A 27,764-nucleotide genomic window follows, 5' to 3' on the forward strand; every position below is an offset into this window, starting at 1 on the left:
TCTGGCTGATTTGTGACTTAGAATTGTTTTTATTGGTTAATTAAAATGCATGTGTCTTTTCTTCCTGTTCTTGAGCAGTTGAAGGTTAAAACGCTGATAGTGACCCTTTCGAACAGACGTGACAGTCATGGTTAATGAAATGTTATTTGTCCTATCTTTGAAGGGCCTATAATTTAAAAAGTGAAGGAAAGAAAAACTGAGAGCAAAGGAATATGAAAAAGAGAGCAGGGTAAAAAAAAAAAGGAAAAGAAGCGAGCTATTTAGCTGCACTGTAGCAGGAGTGGTTTGTATCCAGGGGGGAAGAGTGTTGTTAATCAGGGAGAGAGGTTAAAAACGGATATTAGCTAAACGATGATGATTTATCATTGGAGGAGGGGGCCGAAAAACACAGAGGTGACTCCACTCCAGAGGCCTGGGAGTGGATCATATGGCTGCGTGGTTCACAGGTGGCTATTAGCGCAATGTTGGAGAGGGGCGGCAAAAGGAGACAGAAAAAGAGGGAGGGAGGGTGTGGAGAAAAAAAAAAAAGTAGTGCCACAGCTAGCGGCGAGCTGCCATTTACCCTGTATGTGCAAACGACTCTTTCACTTACTCTCTTTTTCCTTCTCCCTCTCTCCCTCTTTTTTTTTTTTATATCTCTCCACGCTCTGCACTTAGGAACTTTCAGCTGACAGTGTGTCCCGGTCCTTGGTATCTCACAGGTAGGCTCATGTTATTTTTACTCCCCCCCCTAATTTCCCCCTGAATACGACCCTTTTATGTTTTACACACACCACACTCACACAGACGCTCACGCACACACTTGCAGAGTCACACTAACACACGGTCAGAGTGCTTGTGCTGTTGATTCTCCCGGTAATGATGTCATTGCGATAGTGGAGGAGAGCAAATGTCTCCTGATTCCTCCATTTAACGGCTGGCTGAATTGGCTGATAATGATAGCATTGGCGTCTCCAGCCTTACAGACAGATCAGACCCTGTGAATTAGCAGCTCCTAACCAGTGAGAGAGAGAGAGAGAGAGAGAGAGAGAGAGAGAGAGAGAGAGAGAGAGAGAGAGAGAGAGAGAGAGAGAGAGATGGCATATGGGGGGGAAAGAGGGAAGCACTGGCACTAGGAAAGAGAGCGAGCGAGAGAGAAAGATAGAGATGTTGAAAGAGAGAGAGGGTGATGTATTTAACATATCTGTGCTGTGCTCTTGAACAGGCTGTGAGAGATCTGTGTGTGGCAGTGCTGATAACTGCCGCTTGATATCAGTCAGGGACATGACCGCCTGTTTGCAAAGCTCTTTAATGCCTCTGCACGTCTGTCCTGCTACTTTGAACTGAATCATGGTCACATCAGGGCCATATCGTTCAATATCTGACCTTAATATTAGAGTTTGATTCTGTAGAATAGAATTAATATACTTTAAACAATTCAGTGTTATTATTGTTATTTAAATTGCAATTTTTTTAAATGAACGATTGTAGATGAAATCCATGACACCGAGCGTTATTATTATTAGTTATTTTCCTCAGTGTTTTGTTTGACATTTGACATTTTTATATTTCTAAATATGAATGCATCTTTCACTCGGAAGGCTCTTTTGCAAATATTGAGCGACTTTAAACACCATGCAACCGAGATCTCCTCCAAAATCTCTAATAGAGTTTTACTGTTTTTCTTGCGATCTTAAAGTAAATAAATAGGTCCGAAAGCTAATGAGCGTTCCAAGCTTTGAACACATGGCCCTCTGTGACCATCCGCCCCACACCCCTCTAGCCACACCAGCAATGCCACATCTTCAGACCCGCAGTGTCATAAGAGTACACATACCTGCCTACATTTTTTCCCCCTTCAGAATAAATATGAAGTACATACCTAGTTCTGCTCATTTCTGTCACTCTGGGCCAAGGCTGAGGACAGGTCCAATTTCAATGGGTCAACATTTTTTAAATTAAAAGAGAATATCACACTTTGAATAGATGACAAATTGGGTTTATTATTATAAAATGTATCTAAATAATAATTATTTATTTATTTTGTCTTTTAGTTTAATTGTTTTATTATTATTTATTTATTTGGAAGTTACACACAGTTTTTTTTTTTTTTTTCTCTGTATAATTCAATTGTTTGAATGTCATTGAAATTGAACATTGTAAGATCATAAAAGGATTCATTTGTGTATTATTGCAGTGCTTGTGGTGGAGGGTTGACTAACTTTTGTATGGGAATAATTGCATTGTTTAAATCCTGTACACATATATACACATTTGCTATCAGCCACCTGGTTGCTTTGTTTGTAGAGGGCTGTCAGTCCTGTGAGAAGCACTTTAAGTAACTCTTGCTGAAGGTTAGAGTTAAACAGTATTTACTTTGGGGAATTTGCCTGTATTTATCTGCCTTAATACAGAGGTGAATTTTAAAGGGGCTCTCAGAGAGAATTCCCCCGATGCTCAGCTTACTTTACACACCTTTTAAGTCTTAAGATGTGTTTCTCCCCTCCTGCTGACGCTTACCCATAACACTTCTCCCACAATCTCCGCCGATTTTCACAAATCAGCTTCTTTTCCCTCTCCCCCTTTCTTGTCTGTTATTGTTTTTGTTCTCTCGCCTGCTCCCTTTTTTCAGTCTTGATCACGAAGTGTTGTTGTCTGTCTCTTAAGTTGCCCGTTTCATCTCTTTTGTTATGGCGTCTGTGCCAATCGTTGTAATTGGGAGAAAGCTAAGTTAAGTGAGTGAAGGAGAGAGTGTGGGGTAACTTGCCTTGTTACTTTTCCCCACGTTTTTGTAAATAAGGCTGTCAGTATAGATCAGCCTGTGGTAATGTGGACGATCCAATCCACTCCAAACCCACATGACTGGAGGCTGGAAAAAAATGGAAGGCATGTTCAGAAAGGACAGCTTAGAGTTCAGTTACACTTCTGGAAGTTTTTACGCACGACTTCTTTGTGTCAGATCAACCGCCAACATCCTTTTTAACTTTCCGAGGTCAAGAGAACCGGTACAAGATTTAACCTGTTTACGTTATTGTAGGGAAACACGTTTTTAGTTCAAGTTAAAAAATTCAGAACAGTACTGGAAGTGTACGTTTACAGCACATGTTCTGTGTCTAGACATTTCTTGGGTAGAACAAAATGGAATTGCTTGCTTCCTTGCTTGCATTTGAAAGCATGTGTATTTCACATAAATGGTGTCAATTCAATTTCGATGTGCTTTTTTAAATATAAACACGATATTTATAGTTTAGATTTTTTTACATGTAATTGTGGGTTGGATTTCGCTAAGATGCTTAAGGATTAATTAATTTCACGACGCTAATCAGAACATTATGGATATCGGCTTTTTTCAGAGCGAGAGCGACTTTCATAACAAGTTGAGCCAGCGATGACGTGATTTGCACAGAGGAAGGGGCCTGTGGTCTGGTGTTGATCATTAACACTTTTCCTGTATGTGTGGCCCCCTCATCAGGCGGCTAAAAGATCATCTCTGTTTAAATTTGCATGATGATGGTACTGTGACCAGTCATCGTTAGATCAACTAACTAGAGAGGCTTAAGGTTGGGCAGAGAAGATTCATGATCCCCCCCTCCCCCGATCTCTCTCCGTCTTGGGAGGTCCCCTTTAAAGTGCAAACCTCAGCCCCCCTCTCATCCCGCGTCTCCAGGAATGATGATCCGACGCGATCCCGTTTCTGCACGAGCCAAACGGGGAAGCTATGTGAGATTTTCCCCTCGGTTTATATATTTTTCTTCCTCTCTCTCTCTCTCTCTCTCTTTCCCCTCAGTCTCTCTTAGCCCTCACTCAGCCCTGCTGATTGCTGTAGCCTCGGGGCTCTCCGGCGCACACTACATCCCTGTGATTATATTAATGGCCTCCCGCGCTGGGTTTGGAGGCTGAGGACGGCCGGGGTAATGCGAAGCATTGCCGAGGAACAGTTAAGGAGATGGACCTCTGACCGCAGGGGGTCTCGGGATCAAGGCCCAGGTGGGCCACGGCGTAGCTCCACGCTCCCTCTGGGCAGGCCACTTAACTCGCAACGCCTCAGTGAGCGCCCTAACCACAGCCGTAACAGAGCGCGCACGAGAGAAAGAGAGAAAGAGAAATGTGATGTGGGGTTTCTGTGTCTGCTGTGAAAAAGGGAAGTTATGAGTGAGACAGAACAAATCACACCCAGAGGCTTTTGGCTAAAACTCACAAAGCTGGCTAATAATTCTCCTCTGAGAAGTATTGATCTTTATTTGTTATTATGTGACTTCTAGGCACTCCCGCACGTTTATTTGTCTTCATTAGACTTGAACAGCACCTGCAGCATTGTTACTCCAAAATGGAGTGTGTGTATTTGCGTTATTGCATACGAAAATGTTTGTTTGCTCCCGTGCTATGTGTCTGTGTGTTAGCGCCTTTATTTGGGAAGACTTTGTTATTTCTTTCTCTCTAATTTGGGATTTATTGTGAAATTGCCGTGTGTGTACATGTGCGAAATGCCGTCTGCCGCTCTGCACTGAATATATCTCCTACTTATGTGTCGGCTTGATATGTGGAGCAGGATTCATTCATGTTGCACTTGTGAGGTGGGAGCCGCGGGGGTCCGTCTCCCCTCGACTGGACGTTTGATCAAGGCACATGAGGGGTCTGCCCCGTCCCATGCTCCTCTGTTTCATCCTCTCGCCCTGGCCGCAGGATCCCCGCTTTCCACACTTTTGTTGTTGTGCGTAATCTCAGAACTGATCTTAATTATGGAGGCCGGGTCTGGTTCTTTCTCTACCGTCCAAATGCGCTTTTAATCAGTGTAGTCAGTTAGTTATGAGCAAGGGGGAGGTACTCCACACCTCCAAGCCTAGGGCTGCATTCGAAATCGCGTACTTCCCTACTATATAGTAGGTGAAAAACAGTATGTGACAAAAGAAGTATGTCCAAATTCACAGTACTCATAAAAGAGTCGACAAAAAGTACCCGGATGACCTACTACTTCCGGCAAGATTCTGAAGTTTGCATGCCATGGACACTTTACTATCCCATGAGGCCATGGGAGAGGATTTATGAATGGCAGTGAAGCGACATAAGCTGGTAGGTCATATGATAATGACAGCATGCCGAATGTGGTACGTCCGGATTATATTCCTGCTACAGACACTATTTAGAACATACTTTTTTAGCGGTCCTAAAGTAATTACATATTCAAAATAAGTACCTACTCAAGAGAGTATCCGATTTCGGACGCAGTCTAGGAAGAGTGAGAAATAGCTGGAGAGAAGAGAGCATCGTGGGACTGTGTGGAGGAATAGAGCAGGTGTTGGAGAGGAGCTGGGAAGCTAAAGGTAAAAGATTGCACAGGGATTCTTGCTTTTGGAGAGGAAGTGTTGCAAAACTCACTATAGCGGCATGTATGATAGATACATGGGTTTAACAAAAAACAAATCTATATGTGAAAGTGCAGTGGACAAATATTAGTTTATCACAGCCAGTGAATGACCGATATGTTGGCAGATATTTGGCATTTTGGGATCATAGCCTGTCTGATGATACGTGTGGCGGCTTGGCTTATTATCAGTAGCGTTAGTTCTCGATGGTGTCAGTTGAAATATATATTTAAAAATATTATAAGACATTAACACTTTCATTTAGCAAGAACGCATTCAGCTGATCATAAGTGGTAGTTAGGACATGTACATTATTATTATGATTTCAAATATATGCTGTTCTTTTTAACTTTTTATTCATCAAAGAAAAATATTAAGCAGCGCAACTGTTTTAAAATGATTAATAATAAGAAATGAGCAGCAAATCATCCTATTAGAATGATTTCTGAAGGATCATTTGTCACTGAAGACTGAACAATTGTATTAAATTGTATTTACTGTTTTTTAATTAAACAAATGCAGCCTTGATGAGCATAAGAGACTTCTCTAAAAAAAAAAAAAAAAATCATAACGATTTAAAAAAATGTAATATTAGTGTTTGTATTTCTATATTTTTTTCTATAAAAATTATTTATATATTTCTATAATATATTTATTAATATAAAATTATATATTAGTTTTTTTTTATATTCTTTCACATATATATTTATATTTAAAAAAAATGTGTATAATCACATATATTTAGATTTTATTGACCACTCTGCTCTCAAAACTGGATAACAGGCCTAAGGAAAATGGATAAAAAATTGGGAAGAAAGCAGAAGGAGAAGCAGCGGGAGTGGGATGAATCGAGAAAGATGGATTCCATTACACATAAACATGCTTTAAGCACTGATAGGATGATCCATTGGGATTAGTGAGGAAATCCTGATGGACATTGAAAAGGTGACCAGTCGGAGAAAAGCGTTACTACATGCTCCACTGCAGACGCCACACGCATTCATACAGAAACGCAAACAAACTGGGGTTATCCTAAAGGTCAAAGGGCAGCCCTCTTAGCACAAACTGGAGGCTTAACGTCAACCAGCTTTATAAATCAAGGATGAATATGTGTGATTGCTTCAGTGGGCCTAGATTTCAGGAATGCTTTATCAAACATTTGTGTATGTTGACTTTTCAGTTTTGATTGTTTTTTGTGTGATTTACGTTGAGTTCCATATTTGTGTCCATGTACAATGCTATGTTAAATTTATATTTTATTTTATTTTTAAGCAAAGTGTCTAATAAAAAGGCACAAAAGTGCCAATTAACTGGAAGGAAGCACAGTAAAATCTTAAGAAAACAACTGAGAATTCACTTATACTGTTAAAATCTACAGACGAATCCTTAAAGCCGAGAGTTGACAGTCACAGAACAAATGAGATTGTGTTCAATGTGTTCATTGTGTACAATGAAATGCAAGTGTGTGTGTGTGTGTGTGTGTGTGTGTGTGTTTTTGACCAGAAACAAAAGCAAGTAAGTTCACATCGGGGCAGATTTGGATAAGAATCAGTATAGTGATTTGCGGCAGGGGATCTAGATATTCTCATTAGGTATGCATGGTGGCATTCCCACATCTTGTCTCTATATTATTAAAAGTAGTTTGCCCATAGGCTGCCTCTGTGCTGAAGGAAGTTGGACAGATGGCCATGTTTTTTTAATAGATCACAACCATATCTAAAGCACGGCAGAGGATGAGAGAAACGGATAGCACTACCTCTCTTTCACTGGCTGCTGGATTCATTCAGGGGGGCAAATGCTCCTCTAGCTATAGCCTTCATGAGTGTAGCGTTTCATTAAATAGACTCTAAAACTAATACAACATTCAGTGACTTCTCGCTGTGGATGACAAGTTAATTTGCTGTTTATGCCTGTGTATGTCACATTATATAGCAGTTGCGAAGGTCTTCCGAATAGTGTGTGTGCTGTGAACTGTTTTTAATCTTACAAACCCTCCTTAGCCTTTTTGTGCCTGACTGAAAGTTACTCATAACAGGATGTTTAATGTATCGCAGAGAGAGGGAGAGAGAGCAAGAGAGAGGGAGATTATGTCTATGTGGTTGCACTATTTCTTGATGTATACGGCATGTCAGGCAGCCATTGTCTCCTGGGTAAAGAATGATAGTTCAAATACCTACCATCTCTCCCTTGGTGCTCCAAATGCTCGCCTTTGAAGTTTTTATAATCCATCTGTCATCTTGGAGCGGGGAGGGCACATGTTCTGTACTGCTCAATTATAGAAATTTCTTTTTTGCCAGCCACATTGAGACAGAAAATGAATATGGACGGCGCAAAGAGAAAGTGGGAGATAAAAAACTAAATTTTGCATTCTTCAATTTGTCACCACTTAAAGGGACAGTTCTCCCCCAAATGAAAATTCTTTCATCATTTACTCACCCTCATGCCGTTCCAAATCTGGAACACAAAAGAAAATATTTTGAAGAATGTCTTGATATATACACTACAGATTAAACGTTTTAGTTAGTACAGTTTTTATTATTATTATTTTGAAAGAAAGAAAATAATATTTTTATTCAGCAAGGATATACTGAATTGATCAAAAGTGACAGTAAACTAATTTATATTCTTACGAAAGATTTATATTTGAAATGAATGATGTTCTTTTTAACTTTCTATTCATTAAAGAAACTTGGGAAAAAATGTCATGGTTTTCATAAAAATATTAAGCAACACAACTTTTTTCAACATTGATAATAAGTATCTCTTGAGCAGCAAATCAGCACAGCCTATTCTTAAGGATCATGTGGCACTGAAGACAGTAATGATGCTGGAAATTTAGCTTTGACATCACAGGAATATCCCTTTCATGCATGAATTATGATAACCTCAGTCAGGATTTTTTTCCTATGTGTTTTTATTGCTCTTAGGGCATGAAAAACAAGAATTGATTTTTATTTTATTTTTTTACAAATTTTTCAGAGATCTTCAGATGTCCACTTGAGTGGACAGCATGCGGTTGGTTTAAACTTAAGATATAATATATTAAATATAAGACAATAATCAAACACATAAAGTATGTGAATTTAACAAACTAATCAATACAATTATATCAAATCATGTGAAAACTATAAAATATATACAAAAAATATAAATGCAAAATATTGCAAAGGCTTCATACAACTTCATACAAGTTGCACTTCGCGTATCTTTGATATCAGAACATGAGGATGTGATTCCATCAGAATGTTCTACAGTCTGTCAAGGTACAACTGTGGAAACCACTCAGATGCTCCCTCCAGTGCACCAGAGTATGGAGATTTACCCTTATTAGCTGATAATTCTGATTATGTTCTAGATGGACATGCACATTTCTATCATAGTCCTCCTCTGAAAAAACCTAGCGATACGTTTTTTTCAATCTCATCTGAAATGATCAGTGTTGGGGGTAATACATTACAAGTAACATGCATAACGCATTCAGATTACTTTTTTGATGTCACAAGTAAAGTAATGTGTTACAAGTAACATGCATTACCTAATCAGATTACTTTTTTATCTAACAAGTAATTAACTACAAGTAATGTGCATTACATAATCAGATTACTTTTTGATGTTATGAGTAAGGAAACACATTACAAGTAACATGCATTACGTAATCAGATTACTTTTTGATGTTATGAGTAAAGAAACGCATTACAAGTAACATGCATTACGTAATCAGATTACTTTGTGATGTTATGAGTAAAGAAACGCATTACAATAACGCACATTAAATAATCAGATTACTTTTTGATCTAACAAGTAAAGTAATGCATTACAAGTGGTCATACATTATGTAATCACATGACTTTTTTCGATGTCAATGAAAATTACATTCTAATTACATACATAATAAAAGTACATTTATTTACAGTAAAAAAAGTCACTGCAGATTAAGTTTTTAAGTTTTAAATTTCAAAAACAATATTCACATTATAATTATGAATTGTAGCTGAAATATAGCAATTGATGCATGACGTCCACTACAGTGGACATGTGATTACTTGACACGATTACATGTGTTTTCTCTCAATCTAAAATCAAAACTTTAAAAATTTTTACTGTGATATGACTCATTAGATATTGCTTGATGCTGCAATATTTTTTTTACCTACAAGAATCTCCTAGGATAGAAGGAATGGGTGGATATTCCGGAGCAACTTGGCATGTCTGACTGACCCTTGGCCATCTTGGTTTGGAGGGGGAAAAAATCGAAACACAAAGGCTTGCCACTTGGTTGCAATTTATAGGATGATGCACTAGGGTCCAATGAAGAGATTGATGTGCAACTTTGCCATAAAAACCCGTGCAAATTCAAGAACATGCTTTTTTAATAGCTGTCCACTGTAGTGACCACTATGCGTGAAAGGGATATATTACATTTTAAAATAGAAAATGTTATTTTAAATTGTAATTATATTTCATAATATTACTGTTTTTGATCAAATAAATGCAGCCATGGCAAGTATAAGAGACTTCCTGACTATATTAAAAAGTAAATATAAAAATATATTTTATGTTATCCCAAAGACAGGAACAACATGAGGGTGAGTAAATTATAGAATTTTAAATTTTTTGGTGAGCATTTTTACATTCAGTCTCGATTTCTCAATTCCTTTCGGACCCAAAGCACATACACACAGGTGCTCGCACACTCACTAGTTTTGGGTGGAAAGCCTAAAATACTTCCTGCTGTTACAATTCTAATGAATTTTACGGGGCTGTTTTTGAACATTTTCAAGAGGCTAAAATGAGTAATGACAATAACATTAAATTGATCAGTTAATCAAAAATTTGAATTCCATCGAAATATTTGTTTATTTGCTGTGAGAAAAAGGAAAACGGAGAATAACATGCATGTGAATGGGATGTCCCATGCAGAATGGAGCAGAGAGGCTATTCAACACACATCCTAATGAAGTCTGTCGCAGTACATGGTGGTAAAATCATGTTTAATTAGAGAATGCGGCACAGGCATGCAGAGGTAAAACCCTATTTGTAGAACACAGAAAAGACTGATACATAAAACTAGAGATAGGGAGAGTCAACAAGAGGAACTGATTACTTCAGATATGGTTTCTTAAAGAGCTGGTAGAAAAGAAAACAACAGGAGTTGGAAATCAGATATCTGAAGCGTTTTACCTTTTAATATTTTCTTTTTACATCACCGTTAGATCTCTTTGAGTCTCGTGTTATCAGAAGTGAATAGCGAAACACGAAGAAGGGAAGAGGAAGATGAAAGATTGTGGTCGGCAACGATAAAAGGAAATCGTACGTTCTTTTGTTGTTTTTGAATCATCGATATTTGGGGTATAATTGTTTTGTTGGCGTTATATATCATCATTTATGGTGGAACAACACGTAGGCCTTTTTTCTGGCTAAATAAAAGCAGCACCCATCTGCCTCTAGACCGGCTCCAGCCTCCTGCTCATCGCAAAAATAATGCGCGTCCTAATGACTTCCACATATTTGGAAATCTCCCTTTTGAAATTGGTCTTGGCAGATTATTTGCAGGTACTTGAGTTGCATCTGTTTGCAATTTTGCAAATGTGGAAGACTTTAATATGGCACTCTTGCTTTGGAATGATAGGGGCTATTCTAATCCTGGGGTAGTACCGGCTGTCATCACAAAAAGACCTTCGCTTTTCTCTTTCCTTCTCTCGGCGGAAGAAGAGAAACGAGAGACGGGACATCCAGCGTCCAGGTCAAGGTTAAAGTTGCGAGAAGCGTCCTGGTCCCACTGTTTTGGGAAGAGTGGATGAGGGAGAAAGAATGTAAGAGAGGGGAGGAAGGACATTCAAGCCAGGCTGAAATCATTGTGACTTCAGTTCTTGTTAGTTCTACCATGTGGCAAGCAGCTGACCAGCCTAAGCCATTTGATTCTCTCGCTCTTTCTTTTTCTTTTTTTTTTTTTCAAATATAAACTCAACTATCTGTTCCACTTTCCAAGCCTGTGCTGCGCCTGTGATTTCTCTCCCTCCGTTTTTGTCTCGCTTTCTTACCCAGCAGATTGCAATTGTATAGGTGGTTACAATTACATTCATTACAGATTTCATCAGCGGTGTTTATTCAGTCTGACGAAAAATGAAAAGGCGAACTTTTAACTCCTTTGTTTTGTTTTTTCCCCCCCTCCCACTCTCTCCTGAATTTTTGGAGAGGTTTTGTTTTATTAGGAGTGAGGGGCAGGCGATGCCAGACAGGGAATTATGTTGAAAGTGTATGCCTTGCAACTTTTCTCCCTGTTGGAAATGTTTATTTGAACAGTAAGCTCATGATTTGAATATTTGTAATCCATGCTTAAATTTACAGGCCAGATGAACTTTTTGGCACAGAATCGCAACCATAAGTAGGATTTTCTCAAAAGCTTTACAAAATTTTAAGCCATTTGCATGGCTTATCTAATTTAGAGGGAGGGGGGACGCCTCGCCCTTCTATTATTTTCATACCTCTGAAAAAGAACATTGTTCCACCCTTAATGTATATGCATACCTCTACCGCCAGTCTATGGTGACCAATGCTCAAAGCACTTAGCGGGAGACAAAGGGAAAAAGGGAACGAGGGAAAGACGAATACATATATACATGTGTGCGAGGGGGGAGTGGGGAAATGTATGCAGTGGCCGGGGCGCTGGAGTGCTTTTTCACTCTGTTCAATTCAAATGAGTTTACTAGGTATTGACTTCTGGTGCTGGGAGAGGCCACCCATCTCGTAGGCTGGGCGGTCTTCTCAGCGCTGTGCGCTTTCTTAAATGATGCTAATCAGTCCGGCAGGTCCTGGCCTCTGTCCACCATCAGTTTTTCTGTAATTCAGATGTGGTGAGAACCTGAAATTAAACATGTCTGCGTGTGCGCTGTGAATGGAAGTGTTGAGACGTGCGTTTTGGTGTGTGCGTCCGGGTCAAGGAAAACCGAATTAGCAGATAGGGGAAATTGCTGAAGCTCTGGCTTTCTCTTGGTCATGTTGAGGGTGAATGTCAACACGATTTAGCCACCGCCCCATCTGCTGACTGGCTCCGACTCCGTCTTTTTCACGGGCATCGTACGCGATCTAAGTTTCAGGTTTTTACGTCCTTCAGATGTGTTTAGAAGATGAATCGCTTATTTGTGGCTGTCGTGTTGTCTATATGCGTGTGTGTGTATGTTGACAGCAGGGCGAACAGCTGACTCGACGGTGTAGCCATTGCCCTTGTTTCAGCTTGGCTCTCGGTGGTGTGAAAAAGCTCGCTCTTTGAGGGCATTATATAGATTAATGGTTTGGGCCAAGGGCTCCTGGGAGGCCTAGCGTGAAGCCCTGGACTCGACTGGGATGGAAGGGGGAGCAGTGAGACTGGAGCCCCGGCCTGCTGAAAGCAAACACAGGCTTCTGGTCTGGATCTGGAGGGATGGAGTCGGAGCATCATCTGCTCCAAGCTGCTCATTATATCAGCACGACCCTCCTCTCCTCGCCAGCAGAGACACTAAACACTCACCAAAGCACACACACACACACACACACACACACACACACACTTGTCAATAACAGTCAAATAAAAAATAATAATAATAATAATCAAATTCCTCCAACACAAAAGGATCTCCACACAGACGTCATTGAAGCACAGACATATGGACATTCGTTTCCACCCGATTGTAAAAAAATTAAATAAAAGTAATAGTGACTTTATATCTCACAATTGAGACTTTATTTACCATATTTGTGCTTATAGTTCACAGCTGTAACTAATTTGGGTAATTTTGACTTTATGTCTCACAACACGACAACGATGTACTTTTTGTACGATGTAGTTTTTCCTTTGCAATTTTTTGCATACAGACGACAATGTTGTCAAGACGATCCCTGTTCACACAGATCCACAAAAACGACTACAAAGGCTGTATTATGCTGCAAGGCCAGTAGTTGGCGATGTCACTTTGTAAAAAAACATGACATCACCGTTTTCACAAATTGGCGTTTTTGAAGTTTACAAGGAGACGATAACAGTATTATTTTCAAAATTTACTAATTTACTACAGTATTATTGTAATTGTGAATTTATATTTCGTAATTTTAACAATTTCTCATAAGTTGCTACTTTATATCTCACAATTGTAACTATTTCTTGTAATTGTGACTTCATCTATATTTATTATTTGCTATATTTCACAAATGTGACTTCATATCTCAGAGTTGTGATTTTATTTGCCATAATCGTTACTTTATATCTCACACAATTGTGACTTTGTATTTCTCAGTTGTACATATTTTTCTATATATCACAATTGTAACCTCTCAAAATCTGAGATTTAATATCTCACAACTTGACAGTATTATTTAAACTTTTCACAATTACCATTTTATTTTTATTTTCACCCTAGTTTCTATACATATGTGGCTTTTCATTTACCAAGAAAGCTCTTCACTGGCTTCACCTGCTTGGAGAATAGGAGACTCTGCTAGTAATATCCAGGGCAAATACCAGTCAAGAGTAGGTGTGAGTATTAAATATATGTTGTATTTATTTTGTGTTTTGTATAATGTAATGTATTTATTATTAGCATTAGCATTATCATTATCATTATCATTATTATTTTTCCCAGAGAAGGTCAAAGCTCTGTCTCCCATGTGTGAGAATTGAGAATGCAATAAATGAGAATTCTATTACACACACGCGCACACACACATACACACAAACACATGCTGCTGGTGAGGGCCAAGGCCTTTTTTTCTCAAGGCCTGGTGGACAAACAACAAGCATGTGTTAATGAAAGGTGGAATAAAACTCCAGAGGACGTAAACAGCACATTAACTCACAACAGGTTCTTTGTTGTCTTGGCACTGATGGCTGTGTTAAAGACTGATATTTCATAACTTTACTTGTCATAAGGACACTGGCTCAGCTTTTGGTGTTTTCTTTTTTTTTTTGCAGATTTGAGCACATTCCAGATAAGATTATGTTTGTGAGCGTGTACACGCACATGCGTAAAACGGAGCAATACAGAGCGAGCAAAAGGAACAAACTAAGAAACTTAGTTTGTTGGAATCTGTGAGTGATATCTGTTCGCTATTAATGTAAATATGTGTTGTCGGTCATCTACATCTGGTCTATATGCCGCATGCGTGCGTGTCTGGCAGGAGCGTGAGTCTATGCGTGTGCCAGACGTGTGTATGTTTGCATTTGTGTGTGTGCGTTGTTAATATGGGGAGCTTAAATAACCTACTTTTGTCTTGACAACAGCATCAGTTGTAGAGGTGCACATATGCAGAAAGCTATTTGGAAAGGCATCCTCTTGCCTGTCAGCTTTTATTATGCGGGAAGGTGTCATGTTTGTAAGGAAGCTGAGTGCAGATGGCAGAGTGGAAGAAATGGATCACTAATTTTAACAATGATTAATGAACAGAGATGGAAAATGAATTACACTCCAGTATTGGAGGGAGGAATATTCTCTCTGAAAATGTTAACTTCGGCTGCCAGCCGAAGAGAGAGAGAGAGATGGTGATGAAGAGGGGGTGGAAGGGGGAGTGGGGGTCTGTTTTTTTCCTTGTATCCTTTGTAAAGTCAACACTTCACTGGTTTCGCTATTACTTTTACCATTTTGCTGCTCTGACAGACAGCGTTGATCCATGATCTGTCTGTTGAGTTCTAGGACTGCAGAAACAGTCCTTTAAAAGGCAAATATTGTGAATGGGTAACCGAGAGCATCATTCCTTTTAATTCTTAGGAGTCTTCCATTCGTTATTGGAGATTTCGCCAGGTAGCGCACGTGCTCCGACATGTTGTGCAGGCGATCCAAGTTCGAATTTGGCTCCCAATCCCCCTTTTCTCCCTTTCATTTCCTCTCACTTGTATGCTATCCTGTGAAATGAAAGGCAAAATAAAAATTCTTATATTCTAAAAATTAAGAAAATGCTTTATTCAAAGACTTTCAACTAGTTTATTTTGAGCTGAGAAGTTTTGAATGTAAAAATCTCAAGATGGCAGGTGAAAATCAGTGTTAGATTATATTTAAGCTCCGAGCGGAGCAGTTAGAGGAATTTTTGGCATCCCACAATAAGTTTTAATAAAACAAAACTGTAGGATATCATTGTCAGTCATCAATCATCTATGCACAATTTTATGGAGGAGCGTATTTCGGAGAATCCTCTCAAAATAGAGAATTTTAGAAAAAACAGCAACAATATAATAAACATGTGAACACAGCCTTTGTGGCTTCATCTCAGGTGGGTGTTTATTTATTTATTGATTTATTTATTGTCAAGCTTAGACATAGTAGATATATGTGTGGTGTTTTGAATTTAATTAAGCTCCTAATGGGAAATACCTTTAGGAGAAGAAAAAAGACACAATAACTACTACTTCTGGAAACAATGTTTGTGTGTGCGTATGTGTGTGCTAAAGAGCGCTCAGGTTACCCAGCATATGCTGAGTACTCAGAAAACATACACAATGCCTTTGGTGAACAAGGTAGAGAAAAAGCTCCTGGGATCCAATTTAGAATGTGACTTAAGGCAAGCATGCCTTTGAGTATGTGTGTGTGTGTGTGTGTGTGTGTGTGTGTGTGTGACTGTGTATCTGTTTTTGTGTGTGTACACATGTGAGCGAGTGTGTTCATCTTGGCATTCTATTGAAATACTACAGGGTGATTAGAATTCCCCTTGCAGGCTCTGGGGGTGGCCCGCTTTGAGCCCCACATCTGTGCCCCTGCCCTCTCACTGCTGCCCTCTCTCAATCCCCAACTCTTTCTCTCTCTGGGAGGCCTGTATTCTCAGGGTTCTGTGCTACTTTAAAGGGAGGTCAGGTTATGTAGTTCACAGAGTTTATGCCGTCCAGATTATTTATTTAGCGCTGAGCAGGAGTCTTTCAAAGGAGGATTGGGTAACGCTCAAGACTTTGTAAATTTGTGTCAGATTTTACCGTCCTCTTTTTTTTTTTTTATTTTTTTTTTTATTCTGTACTAGACTACATGTCTGTTATGATTACAAAAAATACAAAAAGTCCAAATAAATGGAGACATTGCAAGCAAGTGTGTTTATCATGCATGTACTTTTGTGAAATATTCCCCTTAATCTTATGGGGTCATATAGCGAGGAGGCAAACGTTTCTTGATCGTTTAAAATAAAATCCTTGTGAAGCATTCCAGCATTTCAGTTTGTGTGGCACATTTGAGTGTGGATTGTTTGAGGTATATGTTACAGTGTGATGTAAGATTTGCAGAGAGGCTGGTATTGTATTGAAGGGTGGTTTTGAATTTGCAGCTTGTGTCTTACTGGAGAAAGGAACTATTACTCATTTCGTGAGTAAGGGGCATTTCTTGAAGTTGTAGCAGCCTGCAAAATTAAGGGTCTGAGAAAAAGTAAAAATGGTCATGAATTTGTGACGTTTTATTGTGGTCAACAGATATATCTCCAGTGATGATATGCCAGCAAATTTTGGCATTTTTTAATTGTCAAATAAATAAGGTTTTTCTGTTTTGCTGGTTAGTGTCAGAAACGAGTATTACATTTATTAATTAAGTATTAAAAGTATTTATTTTTTAATTTGTGAAATGTATTATGTCGTTTTTAGTGGATATACTAACATTATAAGTGGACCTTCAAATTATATATTTTAAAAATAATCATTTGTCTATATATCAATCTGAATTCTTTATCACACAGAAGAAATTCTGTCTGTTTGCTTTGCTTTGAGTAAAACCAAAAAAAGCATCAATGACACTGATGACAGAGACACAGATGCTGATGATGCGGATGAGGGAAGAAAGGAGGTTTTGTTCTCAGGAAAGTGGCACCTTGGACAGGAATCATATTTTACCCCATCATCAAAGTGCCCTCCTCTCCTGCACCACATACAGATCTCATGGTCTGTCTCAGCACGTGTCTTTATTGCACCTGAACCAGTGTGGAGCAACATTATAGGCTTCAGTTACACACAACTGATCCAGAGCATCCAGGTTGAATGAAACCCAAACGCTCAGCCTGCTTTAAAGTTGGTGGAAGTGGCAGTACTGAAAAGAGCAGCGTTTTATTAGAAAAGCAACTGATTATCAGTCAGATTTTTTTTTTTTTTTGCACCTGCCATATTTTAACTGCGTAAATATAGCACGACTTTCTGAAGTTGTAATTACAGGTAAATCAAACGCATGGTTGCTGAATCTCTTGCATGGGCTGAGTTTGTTTACAGGCGCTTGTCTACCCCCTCGCGTGAACCTGTCTGTGTTCTTCCTGTGCCGCCTCCCTCGTACGCCCGGCTGCAGGTACGACTGCTTGGCACGGGGATTGATGGCGCCAAAAGAGGAGGATATTAAAGATGTCTGTCACGCTCCCCTCCTCAGCCAAACAAGTGGATGTGAACTTTTCAGCCGCGCGCTGTCACCTCACCTAATCAGGACGTGAAATCTGTATCCAAGCATAGTCATTTAACTTTTACCACTTCCTCCCCCTCCTGCTGGAAGAAGACAGTAAAGACAAAAAGAAAGAGAGAGAAAAAGCACAAAGTGACAAAAAGAAGAAGAAGAAAAAAAAGCAGGAGAAAGAACAATCATGCTGGAAGTAATGATATTTTCCAAATAAACGCCCGCCTGTCAGAAGCAGGAGACATATTCACTTCCCCAATGTAGCTCAAGGAGACAATTAGCAAACAGAGGTGACACGGTAAACAGGTGCAGCCATTATTCCGGGAGCTGCTGGCGATATATCCCCATCTCCCAGACTGATGAGGGATCATGTGACAGGAGGGGTGAATTATCTGTCTGTATCAGGGCTCGACTGATTGGGTCTGCCTGCCGTTTTACTCGAACATCTTCTGTCCTACGAAAAAAGAGATGAGATGAAAAGAGATGATGGCTCCACAACAAGCTCACAGGGTGGGATGTAGCGCTCCTACACTTCTCAGTTTTACATCTGTCTCGCTGCTCTGCTTCTCACATATTCTTTGTTTTTTTTTTGTTGTTGTTTTTTTTCTTCCTGTCCCGGACTCCTCTTATACTTGCATACTTGCATCTTTCTATCATTCTTTTCTCAGTTTTCACTTTCCAGCAGTGAATGAAGCTCAATTCATAATAGGTCATCGTACTGTGTGCAAGGTCAGACCGGTTTGTGGGAATTGATTGCTTGGTGCTAAAGTGCTAATCAATGAGAACCTTTTCTAGAAGCTTGAAAATGCGATTTTTTTATTAAAATATGGATAGAACGTCAGTAATGGCATGTGTAATGGCAGGCAGTAGGGAATGCTGTTGACCAAAAATCGACAAGTCTAAATCACTTTTCCAACCTTTTTTTGATTTGATACAAACATTTTTTTTGAAGGTGCATTTGTTTTGCACAATTACTTTTTTTTTTGCAAATCATTAAACGCCGATAAACAGCCGATTTCATTGGTCAGCTTAACGACAGAGTCACCTGCAAAGAAAAGTTCAGAAGTTATGAATTGATCAGATTGTGATAAAAAGTAATGCTATCTTTCAGGATGTGTTACCAACACTAATGCTATAAGGTTATATTGTTAAAAAAGAAGATTATTAGAGTATGTTTTACAAGAACATACTATTTCAGCCTTTCTAAGTCACTTGGTACTCTATGGTTCAATGTTCAATTCAATGTGTTACAGTACTTGTCTTTTCTTTGATGATTATTTGTTGAATTTACTAGTTTACTACTTTATTTTTTAATTTTTTTGTTGTTGTTGTTACACTGTAAAAAAAGAAAAGTTGACTTAACTTAAAATTATAAGGCAACTTGCTGCACAGATTTTTTTGAGTTGACTCAACTAAAACATATCTATAGTTGAGTTGACTCAACTATAACATCTCCAGTTGAGTAAACTCTGTTAGTTGAGTCAACTCAAAAAATCTGTGCAGCAAGTTGCCTTATAATTTTAAGTAAAATCAACTTTTCTTTTTTTACAGTGTAGTATTTGTTTCAGCATTGATGACATGACCCAGTCTTTGAAATCGGCTACAGGACGGGGTTTTCTGCTTAGCCGGTTTACTGGTCACGTCTGTTTTAGCATCTCTCTTTTTTTTTTTTATCGCTGGAGTATCAGATATAGAAAATCTAACTACTGGCTTTTCCTAGAGTCTGAACTCTATATGACTCTCTGCAGCCATACGGGATCCATCATAAACATGTGCCGTCCAAAGCAATCCTGTAAATACGTACACACATAACTTAATAAACTCCTAAACGACAACCTCGGCTTCAGAGAAGAACACGTACTGTACAACCACACACCGGTGTCAGGCACGGCTCACTTTCTGTCATCTTCTCAATATCCAGCAGACAAAATCAAACTAGCAAAACAAAGCGAGAAACAAAACACGGACTTCTGCGGAGCCCCCGAAGGTGCTTCGCTCGTCTTATAGCTCACGCCTACAAACCCCCCTCGCTCTTGAGTTTAATCTGTAATATAGCCAGACATTATCCATCAAACCTTCATCTCCCTTCTGAAGCATCCTGAAAATCGTCCGTTTCTTCACCATCCGATGATTGACATGGCACATAGGCGCTCTGTCTCTGACAGTTTAGGCAGCATTAGTTGGAGTGGCAGCCGTCTTGCTAGGAGTTAATGATAATAATTATTTTGCATTTTTTATTGCAGGATAATTATTTAAGAGGTTCATGTAGTCAGCAGTGTAATCAGTAAAGAGCGATTACAGAAAATCCACAGGCAAGCAGATGGTAGCTGTTGTGTGTTTTTTTTCCTCTTTCTCTTCCACTCATATTAAACTAGCATGCATTATACCAGCTTTGGCAAGAGGACAATGGAAAGGGCAAATGATAAAATTAAAATCTCTTCACCATCTAAAAGAAAAAAAATATATAATCAGTCGCATAATTAGGACTTTTTGGTCCTGGGTGCCAACACTGGCCAATCAACCCAGTCTATGTGAGAGTAAAAAGTCTTTCAGAAACAAAGAGAAATACTTAAACAGAAATGTCTGACCCTCGTTACTTTGTCTATTAGTGGAAAATGTATCGCTTTTGGTGTTTGCACACAATCAACAATAGCAAGGTCAGAGTTTTTTTTTTCTTTTTTTTTCTTTTTTTATAATAATCCCTCTTTTTACAGTACATTTGTACTGTACTGTTAAGGGCTAGCTGTTCATTTATTTTTTTTAATTAATGAATAATTATTTATTTACTTTTTAAAAAAAAACTTTGTACTCGACAAACAAAACGAAAACCTCTCTCTCTTTCCAGGGTCGGAGTGATCGGTACACAGAGGCTGCTGCCCTACATTCCTGACTAATTGTATAATTGGAAAAAGCTCTCCAAATGAGCGGCCCCCTTTCGCAAGTGCAATCTTCCCAGTGCTTCCCCCTTCAAAGCAAATCACAAAAGAGCATTTTGGGAATAATAATCATTTCAAAAAGCATCCATTATTAATCCAAAATAGTAGAACATCACCAGAGCCATGGCAAAAATGCCACCTCTAGTGCCACCACACACATGCAAGCACTGACTGTCGGAATTTCGAACTACTTGTGCTTACATAAGTGTAATGTGGATAATGTTCACCTCTGACGGGCCTTGATCCTCTGCTCAAGACAGTCTTTGCTGTCCCTACGTTCAGAGATCTACCTGAGAGCTGTCTACACACTCATATTTTACAGTTATGCCTGTGCTCATAGATGGATTGGATTTCTAGATTTATGGCTCCTCGCACGCACTCCGTCATTCATTACTTCGATGGCAGCGAGACGGTGGGATGATTTCTGAGGTCGACGGTGTCGCAAAGTGCAGTTAAAACGAATCTGTTAATTAACCCTATTGATCAGTCAAAAAATAGAGGCAAATGTGATTTGCATACAGCAGGCGCGATCAATGCTTTAACTGATTTTTCATCTCCCTTTTTTTCTCCAAATCTGATTTCCTCTGTTTTCAAAGTGAGAGAAAGGGAGTCGGGCCTAATGCCCATCGATCCGCCATTGCATAGACACGAATACAAAGCGTTTTATTATGCAGCGGAGGGTAGGAACATATTAGGAACTCTTTGACTTCAAAGTTCAATACGTCGCGTTAGGAAACATCTTTCTTTCTTTCCTTCTTTCTTTGTTTTCTCCGGAGCCGACGGCCACAGCACTGTTACTCCCGCCGTTTGCATCGTTCTCTAAAAAACAACGATAATTAAAATGCAGTCACAGTTTTGCTCTGTGAATATTGTACTTGTGCATTAAATACTACTCTAATTGTTAGCTGAGTGGAACACGTATTATTAATAAGGTGATATTTCTTCAGGCAAAACAAAATCTGTTCCCTTTTTCCTGATTGAGTCGCAAACAACAACAAGCAACACGACGAAGTCTAAAAAAAGGGTGGGGGGAAACAATAGGTGTTAAAAAAGCAATATGCTGCGTTTTCTCAAGAGCATCTTATTATAGCGTATTGATTTATAAGGCTTTAAATGCGATCCGCCGCGCAACAGTCAAGGGCAGAAAGAGAGGAAGAAAGAGGAAAGGAGGGAGACAGAAAGTGGAAGAAAGAGATGGCTACGCAGGGGCTTAGTGGCAGCCGTCGGGTGCTGGAGAATGCCCTGCGCTGAATAGTTTTGGAACACAAAAGGGTAATTGTTTTAGCCCAGATGTTGCTTTCGCACAACAAGCAGGATACAATGTTCCTACTGAGCTGATGAGCCCAATCAGTAGAATGATTAAAAATTGATTTTGTCCCTGTAATTACAGTATGTAAACTACTTAGCCAGGATTGCAAAGGAAGTGATTTTCTAATTACGTATATACTCTGGTGTCTAATGATTGGTTTTTTGAAGTAATGAAGAGAGGGTCCTAACGACTCCTCTGTGTTCTGTTGGTTAAGGGGAAAAAGCGGGAGAGAGAGAGAGGAAGAGAGCGAAGGGGACCATCGTTAGGGCAAAGGCAGCAAGCAGACAAAGAGCTCAAATTGAATTTTCGCCACGGTAAAAGGCGAAGGGATTGTGTTTGTTAACATGCAAGCTGAACGCTAATGGTGGCCGTGACTTGTGTGGGGTCACCGGTCCGACAATCTGGACTCTCCAATTAAATCCCCCTGGAGTCATCATTACCACCAACAGAAACACACACACACATTATGATGTTTTTGACTTGAAAATTGTAATCTAATTATTAGAAAACGGAGTACATACTGTACTTGTTTTTCGTTTAGGTGACCAACAGCTTATAAAATAACAGGGAAACCTCTGTGGTCAGCTGTTGAGAAACAAAACCACCAAAGTGAAACTGAAGTTATCCTCTTTTTTTTTTTTTTTTTACAGTTTTGATGCTTTTTTCATTTTTCATTATATCATTTAATTTCATTAATTCATCCTCTCAAAAGCTACTGCTTAAAAAAAAAGTATGTTTCAAACTTGTGGTTCTTGTTTTTTTATTTTTATATGGAGGTCTCAGGATATAAAACCCGTAAAGCACATATCTGCTTTGTTGAAAACAATTTCAGCCCTGCTTTTAAATTCTGTAGCAACAGATTAGAGTAATCTGATAACGGTTGGCATTCTCCGGAGCGAACAGGACGGAAAAAAGAAAACAAACAAACAAAAATTCCACACAATCGGAAGCGACGCTCACGCAGCTTTGCATTGTGGGTGGATTTGGGGGTGACACAAATCCAGATTCATTATGACGAACAAAAAACTTTGAGGAAAAGAAAGCGAAGAGCGACGGAGACAAAGAGAGAGAATCGCTTGAGCTTTGAAATGCTGCCAGTATCAAACTGTACTTTTCAGACACAGTTGATTGGGAGAGAAGCCGATAGAGCGCTGCAGTCTGGCCCCTTTAATAATTCATTTAGTTAGGCTATGATCTATCATTTTGTACCTTTTGACATGCGATATTGAAATTTAATATTGCATCAATACAAATGATGTATTGCCAGTCGGCGCGGGGGATGTGGATGGGAAAGCGATCTTTGGATGTCTTTCGCTTTCCCTCCTTCTCTTTTCAAAGCTAAATTGTGCTTGAACACAAAGGCAGATGTTCCGTAAAGAAAGCCTCTCTTCCACAACTTTGATGTGTATGTTTAAAAAAATGACATCTTTGAAGACTCGCAGTCTTCGGTGGGGGTGCGTGAGCATTTTGTGTGTGTGCTGAAAGTGAAGATGATGGCACCAATGCTCAGAGGAAAAGAGCAGACTCTGGCTATGCTATTGAAGAGAATATCTTAATTTCACCATTTAACAGTGTGATTGTAACATTATATTTGCCTACTGTTGAGAGAACCTGATGTACACTACCATTCAAGATTTTAAATGTTTTTTTGTTTTTTTTAAAGAAGTGTCTTATGATCATCAAGGCTGCGTTTGTTTTAACAAAAAATACAATCAGTAATATTGTGTAATATTATTACAATTTATATTAACAGTTCCATTTCAATATATATTTATTCCTGTGATGATAAAGCTGAATTTTCAGCATCATTACTCCAGTCTTCAGGGTCACATGATCATTCAGAAATCATTCTAATGTGCTGATTTTCTGCTGAAGAATTATTTATTATTTTTTATCAGTGTTGAAGACAATTGTGCTGCTTAATATATATATATTTTTTTTTTGTGGAAACAGGGATACACTTTCTTTCCTTTTTCTCCAGAATTCAGAGTTAAAAAAGAACAGCATTTATTTAAAATATATGTATTTTGTCACTTTTGATCTGTTGGATGTGCCCTTGCTGAATATAAATAAAGTAAAATTAAAAGTAAAAGTATTCATTTATTTTAAAGGACAAATCTTACTGACCCCAAACTTTTAATCTGTAAAGATGCCATGATTCACAGCATACAGTACATCCTCACACCAATGTTTTTGTTGTTGTCTTTGAGGAAGTGTATTTTGGGGCAAAGCCCCTTTCTTCTTCAGTTAAAGCTGTCTTTATGAGCTGTGATTTCTGACACTTGTTTCTTAGGCACTGTGAGCTAGTGCTAATGATATCCGATGAGTCTTTCCCATGCTCCACCCCACCACTGTCATTAACACATGGCTTGCCTCCAGTTTACTCTCGCACAATGGCAATGAGAGCCGGATGTCAATTAGACTTTCTTGGGGTAAACACCGTAGGTGAAGTCATACAGGTGAGATTGCATACTAGCAGAGATACTAATAAGATTTTTTACCATAATGTTTAAGATTAAGAATAAAATGTGTTCTGTTGAAGATTTTGGAGGGGATATAGTTGTAGATTGTGTGTTGATTGATTTGTGTTTAGGAATGATGTATGGAGAAGTTAAGAGCTGTCTGTATGGATTCATCTGTAGGAATATCCGTCGGAATATCATACCTGTAATAGTATTCATGTTGGATTCATACATGTTTGAAAAACATTTATACTGTTGTCATCAAAAGTTTTGATTCATTGTCTCTTAAAATGTCAAGAGGTGTAACTATCAAGTAAAAAATTACCATCATATCACATATCATCATTATGTATTTTTGAATCATGAAAATCATTTTTTTTTTTTGATATTTATTTGACCTGAGCTCTTTTTTTTTTTTATCTAATATTATGTTTTATATTATTAATAATATATGAATATTAGTATATTATATTAATAAAATTACGCTAAAATGGTTTCCTGCGTGTCTGACTTGACTTGTGTATATATATATATACACACACACACACACACACACATATATAACTATATATATATAAGAATCCCAATGGATAGTTGCACCTTTTGACATTTTTTACAAAACCCAAGTTAATTTGACATTTTTTTTCTCATTTTACTTCTGAAGTTAAAAACATATTGGACATATTAACAAACATATTGAAGAGGTATATTCAAGTCATTGTCTGCTTGAATGAGATTTTTTGATATTTTTGAATAGCTTGATAGATCCTCCATCCATCCATCCATCCAAAAAAAAATCATTGACCCGTGTGTGTGTGTGTGTGTTCATTCTCATGCGAGCATGTTCTCTGTCATTGTGTTGATGGACTTTTGCGACACTTCATATTAGAAAACTGAGGCAGCAAATAAAGATTGATTCAGACGAAAAACAAAAAAAAATGCATATGATATCTCAACATATATTATGATTTACTAGTAAGTGACATGTTTGGGCACATATGCATACACATAATCGACTGTCCCCACGTATTCATGGGGGGCTGGCGTGTTATTAAAGCCATATGACATAATTGCATTTGATGTGGAATAAGCTGGGATTCGGTGTCTCTCCCATGTGAGGATGGCAGGAGTGATGGACGAGCACATTAGCAGCAGGGACAACATTAGATTTGCTCAAAATTATTGATCTTTTGTTTGCCAGCCAAGTCGGCAATAAATAACCGAATAACAGAGACGCGACTCATTATCGTCTTGCCAACTGACAGACCTCTATCAAAACTACTCTCGTGCCTCCTGCCCCCTCTCTCGCTCTCATCCGCCCGCTCACTTTCTCTCAGAGTCACGCTGATATTAATCTGCTTTTAATTCCTATACTTTTACAGCTCATGCTTTAACTTTAGGCCTCGCTGTCACTATCTGATTCCCTTAAAATTTTAATCCAGACGTGATAACCTGTATTATTCCGTATTTTACACACCCGTATTCTGAGGCTCTCTGTTTTATTCCCACCTTCTTAGTGGAAAAAATCCTTTTATCACACAATGGGTAATTTATATCCATTACCAACGTTTTCAATCCTTTTCAGGGCTGCTGTCAGTGCCTTTGGCACCCTCATGATTAATGTGATCTAATAATAGTGTGCCATTATATTTCCTTTAGTAAAACATGTACCAACATCCTATTCAGCCCCAACCAAATTCATTGCCTCTTAGAATGGTTCTCGCCCTGCTTGAGCTGAAAGACAAGATTGCTATTTTTGCACAGGGGATGATTGTGGAGAGATTCAGGATACCATGGGCTCGTGTTTAGCATCATTTGAGGCAAGAGATGATGTGATTGTGTACGTGGATGATGGGAGTGATGTACCATCCCAGCGAGTTTGTGTTCGCCAGGTTATGTGTCTCAGTGCTATACTTGTAGAAAGGCATGAGTCTGTCTGGAAGAAAATCATTCTTATGGTCTCTCTTATTCTCTGTGTCCATCGTTATATTTAAAGGAGTGCTGGTATGAGTTATATGCGAGTTATGTTATATATATATATATATATATATATATATATATATATATAATATAGTCTGTGCTGTATGTTTGTGGCTGTAATGGTAACATGTGTATGTGTGTGTCTGTCATGGTTTTGTTTATTACCCGTGTGGTTGGTGGTGATGACCGGCTTGTGGAGGGTCCCACCGCTGTGTGAAATTGAGATCAGATGGTCATGATGACTAGAACAATATCACATCCAGTCTTCATTTAGCAAGGGGCAGCCGACCCCTAACACAGACTACACTGTGACCCCCACACACCGTGCACCATCCACAGCTGTCAACACTTCCCTTTTAACGCTACCATCTCCCTCTCTGCTACTTATATCCAGCTTTTTCTTTCTAAAGTTAAACATCTACATCTGTTGGGTAAGCTCTGCAAAATGTATTCTAGTTGCATAGATTTTGCTTTTTAATAGAAACATCAAAATTATAATTTGCCATTTCGTTAAAAAAATAAAATAAATAATATTTTCTTTCATCGAAATGTATTAACTTTCTCCACTTTAATTAAATATATATATATATATATATATATATTTAAAATAAATTACATTATTTTTTTGCTGATGTTACCAAGGCCTCAAAGGTAATATTAACATAAACCAATACAATTTATATTAACCAATAATATATTGCACATATATATATATATATATATATATATATATATATATATATGTGTGTGTGTGTGTGTGTGTGTGTGTGTGTGTGTGTGTGTGTGTGTGTGTGTGTGTGTGTGTGTGTGTGTATGAAGCTGTGATGCAATGTTGTGTAGGAAAAGAGATATTCAAAAAATATATAAAAAACACTGTAAAAACAAACGGTATTAACTGAATATAAATACTTGGAGAGCTGAGAACATTTAAGATGAATAAGAGCTGTGATTCCTTAGGGTTGAGCTACATTGACTAAAAACAAATGACAGATAAAGAAAGATATGTGTGGGGAATCTATCGTATGTTTTCCTGTGTGAAACATTCCTTATGTTTTCCTTTTATTCTTTTCATTTTCTTAAGTGTAACGGATTATGTAATAAGATAATAAGAAAAGAAGAACGTTTGTTTTGGCCAGTCCAATGCTCAATAACTTTTCATCAGTTCAAATAATCTGTATGATTTATTTTTTGTCCGATCCAAATTACGAAGAAAAGAGAAAACATAGGCATGAACAGGGAGAGAGTGAGACATTGCATGACCGCGTACTTCTCAGCCGGGTCAGCCGTGTGTGTGTGTGGTGGGGGGCTGGTGGTGGTTAAACAGGTGAGTCATATCCTCCTCCTTCCCCCCGCCCTATTTAACCGGG

At 38.5% G+C, this 27,764-nt stretch overlaps 1 protein-coding gene across 6 annotated transcripts in view; it reads left to right on the plus strand.

Annotated features, from left to right (window-relative positions):
- Positions 1 to 27,764, plus strand: part of znf536 (zinc finger protein 536) — a 192,638-nt gene that overhangs the window by 6,176 nt on the left and 158,698 nt on the right. For all 6 annotated transcript variants that reach the window (XR_014605380.1, XR_014605381.1, XM_084108544.1 and 3 more), the window contains exon 2: positions 658 to 701. The gene's annotated coding sequence lies outside the window, so the exon portion shown is untranslated. The remainder of the gene's footprint in view (positions 1 to 657; positions 702 to 27,764) is intronic.

Source organism: Abramis brama (assembly GCF_963993115.1).
Source record: "Abramis brama genome assembly, chromosome: 3".
NCBI classification, from domain to species: Eukaryota; Metazoa; Chordata; class Actinopteri; order Cypriniformes; family Leuciscidae; genus Abramis; species Abramis brama.